The sequence below is a fragment of the Petromyzon marinus genome, chromosome 25, assembly GCF_048934315.1.
Source record: "Petromyzon marinus isolate PM22_M1 ecotype Great Lakes invasive population chromosome 25, UKy_Petmar_22M1.pri1.0, whole genome shotgun sequence".
Lineage (NCBI taxonomy): Eukaryota > Metazoa > Chordata > Hyperoartia > Petromyzontiformes > Petromyzontidae > Petromyzon > Petromyzon marinus.
Genome location: NC_133691.1, coordinates 16,866,925 through 16,881,471, shown reverse-complemented (window position 1 = coordinate 16,881,471; position 14,547 = coordinate 16,866,925).

Genomic DNA, 14,547 nt, shown 5'->3' with positions numbered 1-14,547 from the left:
GACCACATCAATTCCATACACCCAGCCATCAGATTTACCATGGAGTTTGAAAAAGATGGCAAACTACCCTTTTTGGATGTCTTAATTAAAAGGAGACATGATGGTTCAATGAGCCACTCTGTCTACAGGAAAGCCACCCATACAGATGTTTACTTGAAACCGGATTCCCACCACCATCCATCTCAGAAGAACTCCCTCATCAAGGCTCTATACCATAGAGCCCAATGCATTTCTGACCAGGAACCCATTACCAGTGAACTCAAGCACGTACACCAGGCTCTCAGGGCTAATGGTTACTCCGACTACACAATCCACAAAGCCATCACTCCAGTCATGAAGAAGGATTCTCTTGTGGAGCCACTCAAAACCATCACCTTACCCTACATTGCAGGGGTCACTAAAACGATCTCCAAAATCCTGAATAAACACAAGATCCAGGTCCGATTCAACACAATACATAAAATCCGTGATCTAGTTCCATCTGTAAAAGATGCTGTTCCAGCCATACAGTACCCGGGCGTTTACAAACTAAAGTGCCTCTGTGGTAGTAGCTACATTGGAGAAACCAAACGACATATCTCGGACCGCATCCGTGAACATAAAGCAGACTTGAAACACGGTAGGACGAACTCCTCTGCCATGGCAGATCACTGTTATAATTCAGTGGGCTCACATGACATTGACTTCTCCAAGACGGAGGTTCTTTGCAAACCAACCGGCTACCATGAGAGATTCGTTCATGAGGCAATTCACATATACAAGCACAGAGACAATTTCAACCGAGAAGATGGATTCTGGCTTAGTAACCATTGGAAAGATGTTTTAAACCATTTCCGTTCTTAATTAATTGTATTTTACGATGACCTTCAGACCGCAGCTCTTTCACCAGCATTGACTCTTAATACCTCTCACACCACGGTTAATGGTATGGTTTACAACATGGAGTATAATAGCGCCTCGCAGCTGTCTCTCTCCCCCTCCTCTGTTCCGACCTTGGATGAACTCGTCCGTCTGAATGGGGCCCGTAGCTATCCGTGTTGCTAAAGTTGAGGGTAAGAATCCATCCATTTTTTTCGCCATATAGCATTGTGATATATAACGACTTATTGTTGGTAGCTTAGCTGATTGGAGAATATAGAGTTTATTGATAACATTAAGGTAATTTATATTTTAGTTTTTTATTGGTTCACTATTTAGTATTCATTATGCATTGTATTGTATACCCAGTTACTGTGAATAGCTCAGATGTGTAGACCTTGACTTCAACATAGCCATTTCTGTGACCAGTCACTAGCTAATCACTCAGTTATTTCAATGCTAAATTCGCCTAGTTAATTCAATGCTAAATTCTCCTGTTTGATTTGTACTAGGTGCCTCGGTGAATGTGTATGCTCTGACTTTAAACATAGCTATTTCTGTGACCAGTTACAAGCTAATCACTCAGCTATTTCAATGCCAAATTCTATGCTAATTCCTTTGTCAAGAGGTGCCTCTGCGGATGTGTATGCTTTAACTTAGCTATTTCAATGCTAAATTCTATGCTAATTCCTTTGTCAAGGGGTGCCTCTGCGGATGTGTATGCTTTAACTTTAACATGGCCATTTCTGTGACCAGTCACAAGCTAATCACTCGGCCATTTCAATGCTAAATTATATGCTAATTCCTCTGTCAAGGCGCTTTGTTTCTTCTGACACAGCTTAAAGGTCGTGATCTGAACGTGGCTTTTTTCACTCCAGCGCTGTCCTACCAGACAGTCTCGTCCCTTCACCTGATGAAGGCCGCTTGTGTTGTGGCCGAAACGTCGTGAGAATATTATTGTGTTATTTTATTTTATCAATTTATTATTTTATTCTCATTCTACGTGACTTTACCGAAAGAACCAAAGAAGATGAATCCTTGCAGTCACGAAAGCTTTAAATCGAAATATAACTGCAATTGTCTGAGGACTTTGAGTGCACGAGTTATGTGAAACAGTTCTCGGTGGCAATTGTTATTTTGTTAGTTTTAGATGTTTGTTTGGCCTCCTCCATACAATTGTCCTACTGGTGGTGTATTTAATGGGCTGTGAGCTGCTGTTGGTCATTGCTGGTCGATGATGATGATGATGTGTGGATGTTCAGAGTTGGGACGTGGCGGTGGTGGGGAGGTGAGGACAGAGAACTTTGGGCATAACCCCCCTGACTCTACTCCACATTATCATCATCACATTCAACCTCATTATCTCGCTGCTGCTGCTCATCATCATCATCATAGACTTCACAAGGCAGCAACAGCAGTAGTAGTAGGATGTGTGGGGTGGTGGGTGCCTTGTGTTTCGGCTCTTAGCAATGTGATCACAAGTTCCACATCGATACCCACACACGCCTCAATTACATTTTTTGGCGGGAAAGTTTATTTAAAATCTTTATTTAAATCAGTCCTGGGCACAATGTGAGGAGATATGTGTTGCTGGATGTTGCTGTGCTCGTGGATATGAAAGAAAAGCGAGACCACTGTGTGTTGTAAGGACAACATTGTGGTGCTCACTCTGTGAGGAGTTTGTGTGCACCTTCCCAGGCAGGGTCGCCATCCGAGCCCCGTGGTCTCATTGCGGCCTACCTAAGTATTGCTTCCTGCGTGTCTGCCGCATTATTACCGCTGATTTAAGTTGTTGTCGCTGTCCAGCTCATTATATGACCGCTCCATCTTCGTGAACCAGCGTGTTGGGACGCTAATTCACTACTTTGAAGGAACAAACGCGTGTTGTAGGATGTGGCAGTGCATTTGTCTGCCTGGTTGTTGATACTGCGAAGGGGCAGTGGTGGCTGCTGAAGTGCGACTTCTGGAGCTTCTTCCTCCTCCTCCACACATTATTTTAAGTACACCACAGTACTTACAATAATTATTAGTCCATCTGTGGGTTGTATGAATGTCTCCTAACGCCGTGTTGGTCACAGGAAGTATTTGACTATACTTCACCATTCCTGGTGGGTGAGGGCTGGGGAAAGCCCTCCGATTCTATCCACCACACGGGGAATGTTAACAACACGCACTGCGCTTCTGGTGAAATAACTCGCACGGCATGGCAAGGCCCTCATCCAGCAGTGGATGGACCAGGGCTGCCCACGCTGCCTGCGTTGTGTTTGTGAGCGAGGGTGTGGGGAGCGGTGGCGCAGCGGTTAGCGCTACGCTGCGCTACGAACCCGGCGACCCGAGTTCGATTCCCGCTCACGGCCACCAACACCGGTGACGATTATCTGAACAGGTCTTCGGCCTCCCCTAGGTCGAGTCGGCCTCAAATGAGTACCTGGTTGCGGTGTGTAAACATCGCCAATGGGGGAGACAAAGGCGGCCGGGCGTGGTGCTGGCCACCCACCCCCTCGTGTGCCGTGCCGGCCTTCGTAGGTGCTCGCTAACAGCACTTGCCCCTACAGTCTGTTAAGGGTTCACTGGGGATCTTTGTTTTTGTTTGTTAGTCTGTGTGAGTCTGTGTGAGTGAGTTACTTTGTGAGTTCATGTGAGTTACTCCGAGTCTGTGAGTGTGTTACCCGGTGAGACTGAGTTGAGTGGGAGTGACTGTGAGTTACTGTGTAAGTCTGTGAGTGTGTGAGTTACTCTGAGTCTGTGTGAGTCTGAGTGAGTCTCCGAGTGTCAGAGTGAGTGACTGTGAGTCCCTGAGTGTGGCTCTGTGAGTCTGTGAGTCTGTGCCTCTGAGTCTCTGAGTGAGTGACTCTCTGAGTCTCTGAGTGTGACTGTGCGTCTCTGAGTGTGTGACTGAATTTCTGAGTGTGGCTCTGTGAGTGCGTGCGAGTTTCTGAGTGAGTGACTGTGAGTCCCTGAGTGAGTGACTGAGCGTTACTCTGTGAGTCTCTGAGTGCGTGTTACTCTGGGAGTCTGTGAGTGTGTTAACCGGTGAGACTGAGTTGAGTGGGAGTGACTGTGAGTTACTGTGTAAGTCTGTGAGTGAGTGAGTTACTCTGAGTCTGTGTGAGTCTGAGTGAGTCTCCGAGTGTCTGCGTGAGTGAGTGACTCTGTGAGTCTCTGAGTGCGTGTTACTCTGCGAGTATGTGTGTGTCAGAACTAGTCTTTGAGTGTGAATCTGTGTGTGAGTTACTCTGTGAGTCTGTGTGAGTGAGTCTGTGTGAGTGAGTCTGTGAGTGAGTCTGTGGGTCTCCTTGAGTGAGTGTGAGTCTGTGTGAGTGACTGTGATTCTCTGAGTGACTCTGTCAGTCTCTTGAGTGTGGCTCTGTGAGTCTGAGTGAGTGACTGTGAGTCTCTTGAGTGTGGCTCTGTGAGTCTGAGTGAGTGTCTCTGTGAGTCTCTGAGTGTGGCTCTGTGATTCTAAGTGAGTGACTGTGAGTCTCTTGAGTGTGACTCTGTGAGTCTGAGTGAGTGACTCTGTGAGTCTCTGAGTGTGGCTCTGTGAGTCTGAGTGAGTGACTCGTCATCACCATCGTCATCAACATCATCATCACCGTCGTCACCATCTTCATCACCACCTCCATTACCCAGGTGCCATGGGGTGACACGCTGAGATGGGATGGGTAGCCAGCACCACGCCTGGCCGCCTTTGTCTCCTCTCATTCACCGACCCTGGATACTAATTTTAAGGCAGAATAGACCTGGGATGGGACCGAGATTGGTTCAGATACTCGTCACCAATGTTGGCCGTGAGTGGGAATAGAACTCGGGTCGCCGGATCCCGTCGCACGGTGCGCTAACCACTTCGGCACCGCTCCCCATGTAATCCTCACTTCAAGCACACACCTCATCACCGACACAGCTTCCACATCGTCATATCCACCACTCCTCCCCCAGCCCCATCGCTTACAACACTCCCACCCCTTCCCTCTCCACAATGCCGATGCACCTCACACTCCCCACACCTCCCATGCTCCCACCAGCAGCTTCCACTCCCGATGACGCCTCCTCACAATACCCCTTCACTCACTCCCATCGGACCGCCATTCTCAAACTATAACTTTTAAACTAAACTATATTTTGATTTAAAGCTTTCGTTACTGCAGGGATTCATATTCTTGGTTCTTTCGGTAAAGTCACGTGGAAGGGAAACAATAAAATAATAAAATATAAAACAATACAATTCTCACGACGTTTCGACTGCAACACAAGGAATCATCAGGTGATGATGATCATCAGGTGATGATGATTGCTTGTGTTGCAGTCGAAACGTCGTGAGAATTGTATTCTTTTATATTTTTATTATTTTATTGTTTCCCTTCTACGTGACTTTACCGAAAGAACCAAGAATATAAACAATATTTTTATTTTACCAGTTTGAGGCCCCACTGAGCTATGGAGCTATTTTTCAGAAGCAACCTGGCTATCACAAATGTTATCTTCAACGAAGTGGCTTATCTCATGGAAATGTATAGAGGCCAAATACTCTAAACGCGTGATGTTTATTCTAAATGTAGTGAGAGAGACATGCAACCTCAAAATATACAGCAGGCGACAGGGTCCGGATTGAATCCACGGCCTCCTGCATACCAGGCGAGGTAGTTAACATATTGCCACTGTGGTGCCCTGTGGTCACGTGAGGCCTACCACTTCTGAATGGCTTGTGATGCATATTTGAACATTACCGCAAGCGTCTTAGCCTCATTCATTAGTCAGGTATTCGAATGGAATATTGTCATTTGGTAACGCTATTTCAAATATCGCTCATTAAACGTTCAATTTTAATGCAATGCAATTGAGGGACTTTGTGGAGTTTTGTCGTGGTCTGGAGGTGTGGTTGTTGTGTTGCTACCTTGCCCAAGCTTGCATTTGTTGACAAATTGGCAGGAATGTATGTACTTTGTATTTTTAGCAATTTGCTTACATTTTCTCCATCTTGCCTCTCATTGGTTTTGGAAATAGCTCGCTGACCCTCCCCTACTGGACATATGTGAAAAAGATCTTCATAGCTCATCGGATTCCTCCAGGATATAAAATAGATTCTGATTCTGATTAATCAGTGGCGCTGCGAACAACCTATTCCCTCTATTGCTGCGGGAATCTGCATCCACACATGATCAACCACCCCTGTGTAATTCAATACACATGGTTCCTTTATCATAGACATGTAATTCTGCAAATGTGCAGAAATGTCTACCTATGCGACTTACTCCAGACAAGTTTAGACTATTAAACATGACCTGTTGTGACACGTCTAATGTGTATTGTGTGGTCGTTAGCACAGAAAGATGCGTCTGGTAATGTCTTAATGGACCAAAAATTGTAAAAAGGAGGCTGGGTCTGTGTTGTTCAGAGTGACCAGCATATACAGACTCTTGTACGTACAAACGAGTTAAGTTCCATATGTCTGTTCGTAAGTCGATTTGTTCGTGAGTCCAACTTTACTCCCGTCGATTTCAAACACGTTTTACGGCTTGTACACTAAACACGGGGAATGGCTTTAACAGTTGCCTCTGGTTCTTCACGTTCTGCAGATGTAGATGCCACCATCACCACCTATTGTGCGGCGGTTGAACTTGCGACTCTCGGTCTGAACAAGAAACTGGACATATGGACAGGTTTGATCATATCATCTCTGAAAGTTCGTAAGTCGAATGTTCGTAAGTAGAGGAGTCCCCGTGTAGTGGCATAGAATCGTAATGTAACAGATAGCGCTGGTTGCTGGCAGGGAAAGGGATCTGCGGCTTACGGCCCTGACGTCAGCAGGCCAGGTTATACACCAGAGGGGGATCTAGGGAAAGGTCGCAGAAGGGGCACTGAATTCATAATGATACAATAATTCAGTAACACTGTACAAGTGTACAACACGTTAGATCATTACATGGCCTAACCCTGGTTGGAAACACCGTGGGAGTGAAGAAGAAGATGGATTAATAATCATTATTTACATTTATAAGGTGCATTTTATCCATATGCCACCAGACTTAACTTGGAGTGTCTAAATTCCCTTTGCCCACCAGAATGAATAGACCTCATCTTTCCCACCCCTGCAGACTTGGTATTAAAGTAGATACATGCTAATGTTTACAAAGTAACGGACTCTTGACCAATTTTATTTCCGCATAAATCAATCATTCGGAAATAGGCCCCACTATACCCCACCGACTACAGCACTCTAATCTTGCCTCCTCGTTTTGCCTCTTCCACCTGCCTCATGCTCGTCAGCACCGCCTTTCGTGCAGCCATGCGGATGTGAGGTCATCATCACGAGAGGCCGTGCACTTCATCGTTCGCACGCGGCGGAGGAACCACTGAAGTCAAACGTTTACATACATGCGGTTTAGTGGGGTCATTTCCGAGCGAACTCGGTTTTAAAGTGTTTATCGTTGAATGTGGAAGGGTTTGGGTTAGTTTTCGGGTTACCACCTTTTCCACTATGGAGATCAAACCCAGACCTATGTTTCAGTCGGTCTAGGTCTGTCAACAACCATGCAGTAGTAAAGTTCAGCACAGTACCGGTACCAGATCTCGGTACAAATTAATTCATGCCACCCAAACACAGATGCCAATTCACAGACTGTCTCGGCTGGACCGGGACAGGAGGTAACCCAAGGGTAGTGGGAGGATAACCGCTTTGTGAGCTATTTGTAAGTAATGCGTTTAGAGTATTTGGCTGCTATAAATTTCCACGTGATAAGCTACTTCGTTAAGCTATAATTTGTGGCCAGGTCGCTTCTGAAAAAGAGCTATATAGCTCTCAATGGGCCTTACCTGGTAAATAAAAAATAGTTTACTTTAATGGTATACATACTTGAATTTTACTACGGATGTTTTAAAACATGTCCTGTCTAACTGTCAACTTTGTTTGAATTTCAGTGGGAGAAGATGCTTCTCACACAGACGTTAAAACAGGTACCAGAGTCCACCTGAAGCTACTGCAGTGTGCGCCTCATATAGGATTCCGTCCATTACTGTTGGTGCGATGGTTTGGATTTTCAAGTTGAAATCTACTAGTTCATTTTATTTTTACCCAGGCGACAACTCAATTGTCAAGGGTAGTCCTGTTTGGAAGAGGCTATCCTCGTCTCTTGAGTTCCACATCTTGGAGAGGATGTGATTAGTCAGCATCGATGCCAGTTTAGTTGGTGTCACGCATCATGCGTGCATTCTTAAATTACTGACGCCGACTGAAGACTGAAGATGCAAGTGTGCCATCTGACAATGAAAGTTATGAAGCCATTTTTTGTCATTGCCAATCTTCCTTTGTGCTCTGTCAGAGTCTGGGATAACACGGCCTTGGTGAAGTCCCCTGGACTTGTGTAATTTCTGTATCAATTTTTTTTTTTCATTTTGACACCTCTGCTCCACGTCCTTCAATTGCATCCATCTGCACCTCCGATTAGCACGGCTGGCTGACGTATGGCGCGAACGAGGTTCAACGTACATACCTACAAGGAGTGTAAATTCATACGGTGCCAGAAACTCTGCGCGAGTTCGTGCCGCGTTCTCCCGATGTTGCCGTCGATGTTTGTCCAGCGACAAGCCATTCGTTGCCACGCGCGAACCTGTCTCACCTCCACAATCATAGGGCCGAGTGTGTGACGTGTCCGGCAAGCCGTGTGATGTGTCTGCGGATGATAATCTTCAGCAGAGGCCTGTGCCTTCTCCCACAGACGCCGCACAACTGACGCCGCTCCCAGCGCCGCCGACCTCTGCTTCCCCGGCCACGGCCACGGGGAGTTCCTCTCCTCTGCTCTGCTGGACACCCGTGTGCTGGACCTGCTGCTCCACCACACTTGCCTGCCCACTACACAGGCACAAAGAGGTACGGGCAGAACTAATGCATACAGTGAGGGAAAAAAGTATTTGATCCCCTGCTGATTTTGTACGTTTGCCCACTGACAAAGAAATTATTAGTCTATAATTTTAATGGCAGGTTTATTTGAATAGTGAGAGGCAGAATAACAACAACAAAAATCCAGAAAAACGCATGTCAAAAATGTAATAAATTGATTTGCATTTTAATGAGGGAAATAAGTATTTGACCCCCTCTCAAGCAGAAAGATTTCTGGCTCCCAGGTGTCTTTTATACAGGTAACGAGCTGAGATTAGGAGCACACTCTTAAAGGGAGTGCTCCTAATCTCAGCTTGTTACCTGTATAAAAGACACCTGTCCACAGAAGCAATCAATCAATCAGATTCCAAACTCTCCACCATGGCCAAGACCAAAGAGCGCTCCAAGGATGTCAGGGACAAGATTGTAGACCTACACAAGGCTGGAATGGGCTACAAGACCATTGCCAAGCAGCTTGTGGAGAAGGTGACAACAGTTGGTGCGATTATTCGCAAATGGAAGAAACACAAAATAACTGTCAATCTCCCTCTGCCTGGGGCTCCATGCAAGATCTCACCTCGTGGAGTTGCAATGATCATGAGAACGGTGAGGAATCAGCCCAGAACTATACGGGAGGATCTTGTCAATGATCTCAAGGCAGCTGGCACCATACCAAGAAAACAATTGGTAACACACTACACCTTGAAGGACTGAAATCCTGCAGCACCCGCAAGGTCCCCCTGCTCAAGAAAGCACATATACATGCCCGTCTGAAGTTTGCCAATGAACATCTGAATGAATCAGAGGACAACTGGGTGAAAGTGTTGTGGTCAGATGAGACCAAAATGGAGCTCTTTGGCATAAACTCAACTCGCCGTGTTTGGAGGAGGAGGAATGCTGCCTATGACCCCAAGAACACCATCCCCACCGTCAAACATGGAGGTGGAAACATTATGCTTTGGGGGTGTTTTTCTGCTAAGGGGACAGGACAACTTCACCGCATCAAAGGGACGATGGACGGGGCCATGTACCGTCAAATCTTGGGTGATAACCTCTTTCCCTCAGCCAGGGCATTGAAAATGGGTCGTGGATGGGTATTCCAGCATGACAATGACCCAAAACACACGGCCAAGGCAACAAAGGAGTGGCTCAAGAAGAAGCACATTAAGGTCCTAGAGTGGCCTAGCCAGTCTCCGGACTTTAATCCCATAGAAAATCTGTGGAGGGAGCTGAAGGTTCGAGTTGCCAAGCGTCAGCCTCCACACCTTAATGACTTGGAGAAGATCTGCAAAGAGGAGTGGGACAAAATCCCTCCTGAGATGTGTGCAAACCTGGTAGCCAACTACAAAAAAACGTCTGACCTCTGTGATTGCCAACAAGGGTTTTTTCACCAAGTACTAAGTCATGTTTTGCAGAGGGGTCAAGTACTTATTCCCCTAATTAAAATGCAAATCAATTTAGAACATTTTTTACATGCATTTTTCTGGATTTTGTTGTTGTTATTCTGTCTCTCTTACTGTTCAAATTTACCTACCATAAAAATTATAGACTGATCATTTCTTTGTCAGTGGGCAAACGTACAAAATCAGCAGGGGATCAAATACTTTTTCCCTCACTGTAAATGCTTTTAACATAAGTTGGAGAGAGTTGAGCCTTTCAAGGAATTCGGCAATGCTTTCCCACCTGTGACTGCTCCCGATATATGACTCGAGAGAATGTAGGTTTTGCTTGCAGGCCACAGACACATTCACACATGAATTATGTGTTTGGTATTATCTCATGGAAAAGGGCCAGGGTCATGCCCCATTCATTCTGAACGATTAAACCAAACTGACCCACGTTCACACACGAGAGCAGAGAGGTTGGCTGCAGGGTGACGCACGCGACGAACGCGTCACTGGGAAAGAGTTAGAAGGTTCCCCTTCGTACCTTCTTACTCTCCCTCCCACCCTCCTCCTTCCGGTCAGGTGATTTTGAAGTGTCGTCGTCGTCACGCGAGGACGTGGACCGAGACAGCGCGTGGAACCAGTGGCTGCGCTCCGAGATCCCGGGGCTCTTCCTGCTGGCCCTGCACACGTTTGCCGTGAGTCGGTGCAGATGTGGCTTCGCGACTGGGGCTGCCACCTGTCCGCGTTTGACCCCCGGACAGTGTTCGGTGGCAGCAGGAATTGATTTGTGTCGAGATCTGGTACCCCGGGTATGGCTATGGTTGAATTTTATCACCGTGAACTGCACAGTTTTAACAATAGACATGGGCTCGCTGAGAAATGTGCCTGGGTTTGCTCTGTCGTGGAAATGGTGGCAACTGTACTTGTGGCATCGGCACGTTTATTCGCGCTCCAGCTCCATTTACACCGAGAGTCACGTGCTTGTCTCGTGTGGGGAGAGGTGGTGTAGCTGTTAGGGGGCATCCATTTAGTATGTATGCATGGAGGGGGGAGGAGGGGTTAACCAAATGTGTACGCTTGCGTATGGGGGGTCTACTGACAATGTGTAAGCCGACTGCAACGGCATGAATCTGCCCATCGCAGTGACATGGGGACGTATTTGCTTCCGAAAAAGGCGTTCGATGACCTTTTAAATCGTACTCAGGTTTGAGCACGGGGACAATTTGCATTCATGATCCTGAATCATGACAATTCCTGACTCTCCGGCAGTGGTGAATCGTTCCAACCACCAGTAGGAATCGTGTATATGTTGTGTACGTGTATGCACAGCTGTACCCATTGGCTTCTGTTGTGGTCATGTACTTTATTTTTTATTTCGTGGAATATCACTTGCTGTACTCCACGCGGTGAGTTCTTTGTGTAGATAGGAATCATGTTATGTAGAGAATATAAATCTTATTCAGTACCTCTATATGTCTCCCACAGATGAGCGGGGAGACAGCAGCCAGGCGGTGAGCCGGCACTCCCAACAATCGCCCAAGATCTGCGGTTCTCTTTACATTCCGATATTTGCAGCCACTTACTGAGTGTTTGCATGTGGGGGGAAACCAGTACACTCGCAGAAAACGAACGAATGTGAGCAAGGGGGCAACGTTCTATCCCGTGCAGATGGAAAGGATTCCACAGTTGTGTTCCACTGCCTCCTGGCAAGCCAGGGTATAACTCATCCTCGATGCCCACCGGAAGGGAGATTGCACACTTGCAATTGAATTCCCTGAGATTATTTATATCATGGGGTAGGCAGTGACAAAGCCCCTGACTCACTTAACACGAACATGCGGTCCAGTGCATTGTACGTGCAAGGATACTCGCTTTCCAAAATGTATTAATGTGTGTTGTGCTTGAATCTTGACTTAAAGCTTTCGTGACTGCAGGAATTAATATTCTTTGGGTCTTTCGATAAAGTCACGTAGATAGAACAATAAAATAATAAAAATAAAGTGAATACAAAATAATAATAATAAAAAATATCACGACGTTTTGATCGCAACACAAGCAATCTTCATCATTTTTCTCCTGATGACGATTGATTGTGTTGCGATCGAAACGTCGTGATATATTTTACTTTTTTATTCACTTTATTTTTATTATTTTATTGTTCTATCTACGTGACTTTACGGAAAGACCCAAAGAATATGTGTTGAACTTCTTTCGCAGTGTACGTAGCCAACCGTGCTAATCTGTGGTACATTAACACCTTGCCACAAATGCCCTGTTGCTCATGAGCCCAGCGACTCAAATGAATAAGGCGCAAGGTTTGCGTGATTAATGCTTACATAGTGGGGTCTATAATGAACAATATGGCTGAAGCTCGAGTTCTGTTCATTTAAAACCAAACGTGTTTCTTACCAACCATACCTGGTGTTTGCACACAGATACAGATTATGGGCGATGCGTTCTACACCATTCGGAATGCGCTGTTGCAATGTGCAGCCACAGCTGCTGCAAAAATATTTGTCTCGGTTTGATCCACTGAACAATATCCACTGACCACACCGCACGCGCAACAATGATATAACTATGAACAAAAATATTAATAAATTAGGATGGTTTATTAAATATATTGCACGTAAGAAAATACAGCAATAGACGTAAAAATACATGGCAGTTTAACACGTAGGCTTTCGCGACAAATATCCATAATACAGGTTTTACGGGTTGGATCGCGTAAATATATGTGTCATTATGAGACCTTTGCCAGTAGCAAGATATAGTAATAGGTTTTTACCCTTTTATCTGGCACCAAAACTGACACCTTTATACAAGGGATCATGGTTGCAATAACCACAACACAAGCAGTCAAAATGCAAACAAAAAGAGACAATTCTGATAATAATATACACTGTTCTTGAAGCTGATTGGTCCACACCCGAGATGGCTTTTCTTAGAGCCTAGTCTCCACTGGTGTTGGACCAGATGACGCCAAAAGGCATACAACTCAAAAACAGCGCACTATCAGAGTATTGAGAGCTCGGGGTAAGAATTTACATTATGAGACCTCCTTTGCCAGTAGCAAGATATAGTAATAGGTTTTTACCCTTTTATCTGGCACCAAAACTGACACCTTTATACAAGGGATCATGTTTGCATAAAGGTGTTAGTTATGGTGCCAGATAAAAGGGTAAAAACCTATTACAATTCAAATGTGTCGTTAAACCCGCCACCACCCGACAGCCAACTAGTAAGGGTTGTCACGTAAACAGAACATGCCAATTCATCACTAGTACAGCACACCGGTGTGTGGTGTAGCCATTTCTGTGACCAGTCACAAGCTAATCACTCAGCTATTTCAATGCTAAATTCTATGCTAATTCCTTTGTCAAGGGGTGCCTCTGCGGATGTGTATACTTTAACTTAGCTATTTCAATGCTAAATTCTATGCTAATTCCTTTGTCAAGGGGTGCCTTTGCGGATGTGTATGCTTTAACTTTAACATAGCCATTTCTGTGACCAGTCACAAGGTAATCACTCAGCCATTTCAATGCTAAATTATATGCTAATTCCTTTGTCAAGGCGCTTTGTTTCTTCTCACACAGCTTAAAGGTCGTGATCTGAGCGTGGCTTTTTTCACTCCAGTGCTGTCCTCCAGACAGTCTCGTCCCTTCACCTGATGAAGGCCGCTTGTGTTGTGGCCGAAACGTCGTGAGAATATTATTGTGTTATTTTATTTGATCAATTTATTATTTTATTCTCATTCTACGTGACTTTACCAAAAGAGCCAAGAATATGTTGAACTTCTTTTATACCATACGTAGCCAACCGTGCTAATCGGAGGTATTTGTTGCTGGCCATTTGGCATTTTAGGCCTTTGGGCCTTTGTGCCTGTGGTCAGCAACCGTGATTGATAAAACGTCCCATATGCATAATGATGCTATGGCATCCACTGCATGGTGATAAATAAATTATGTATTAGCGCGTGCTCAACGGTGGATGTCTTGTGTTCCAGAGGAAAAGCCCTTCCCGTGCAGCGACTGATCGTACGGAGCGACGCAGAAGTCGAAGCTCAAGAGACACGTCCTGAGCGTTCACCACGTGCCCTTCGATAGCGCGCTGGACTCCGACTGCGCCAAGAAGAGAAGGCGGCTGGCTGGGTGCCGAGACCACGGCTCAACTCTGGATTTGGAGCGCGCACGATGCTCACGGAGAACTCCCTGATGATTTATTTCATCTTGAAGATGAATCCTTGCAGTCACGAAAGCTTTTAATTGAGAGGTGGCCATGTTAGTGAGACCCCAGCCCATTAATGCAGAGGCACCTAACAGGGCAATGCAACTCAGAGAGTCGGAGAAAACAGCCAAACGGCAGGAACGAATGGGAGCGCCACAGCAAGTTACGACTTTGCTTGGTTAATAACGTCCTTCCAAT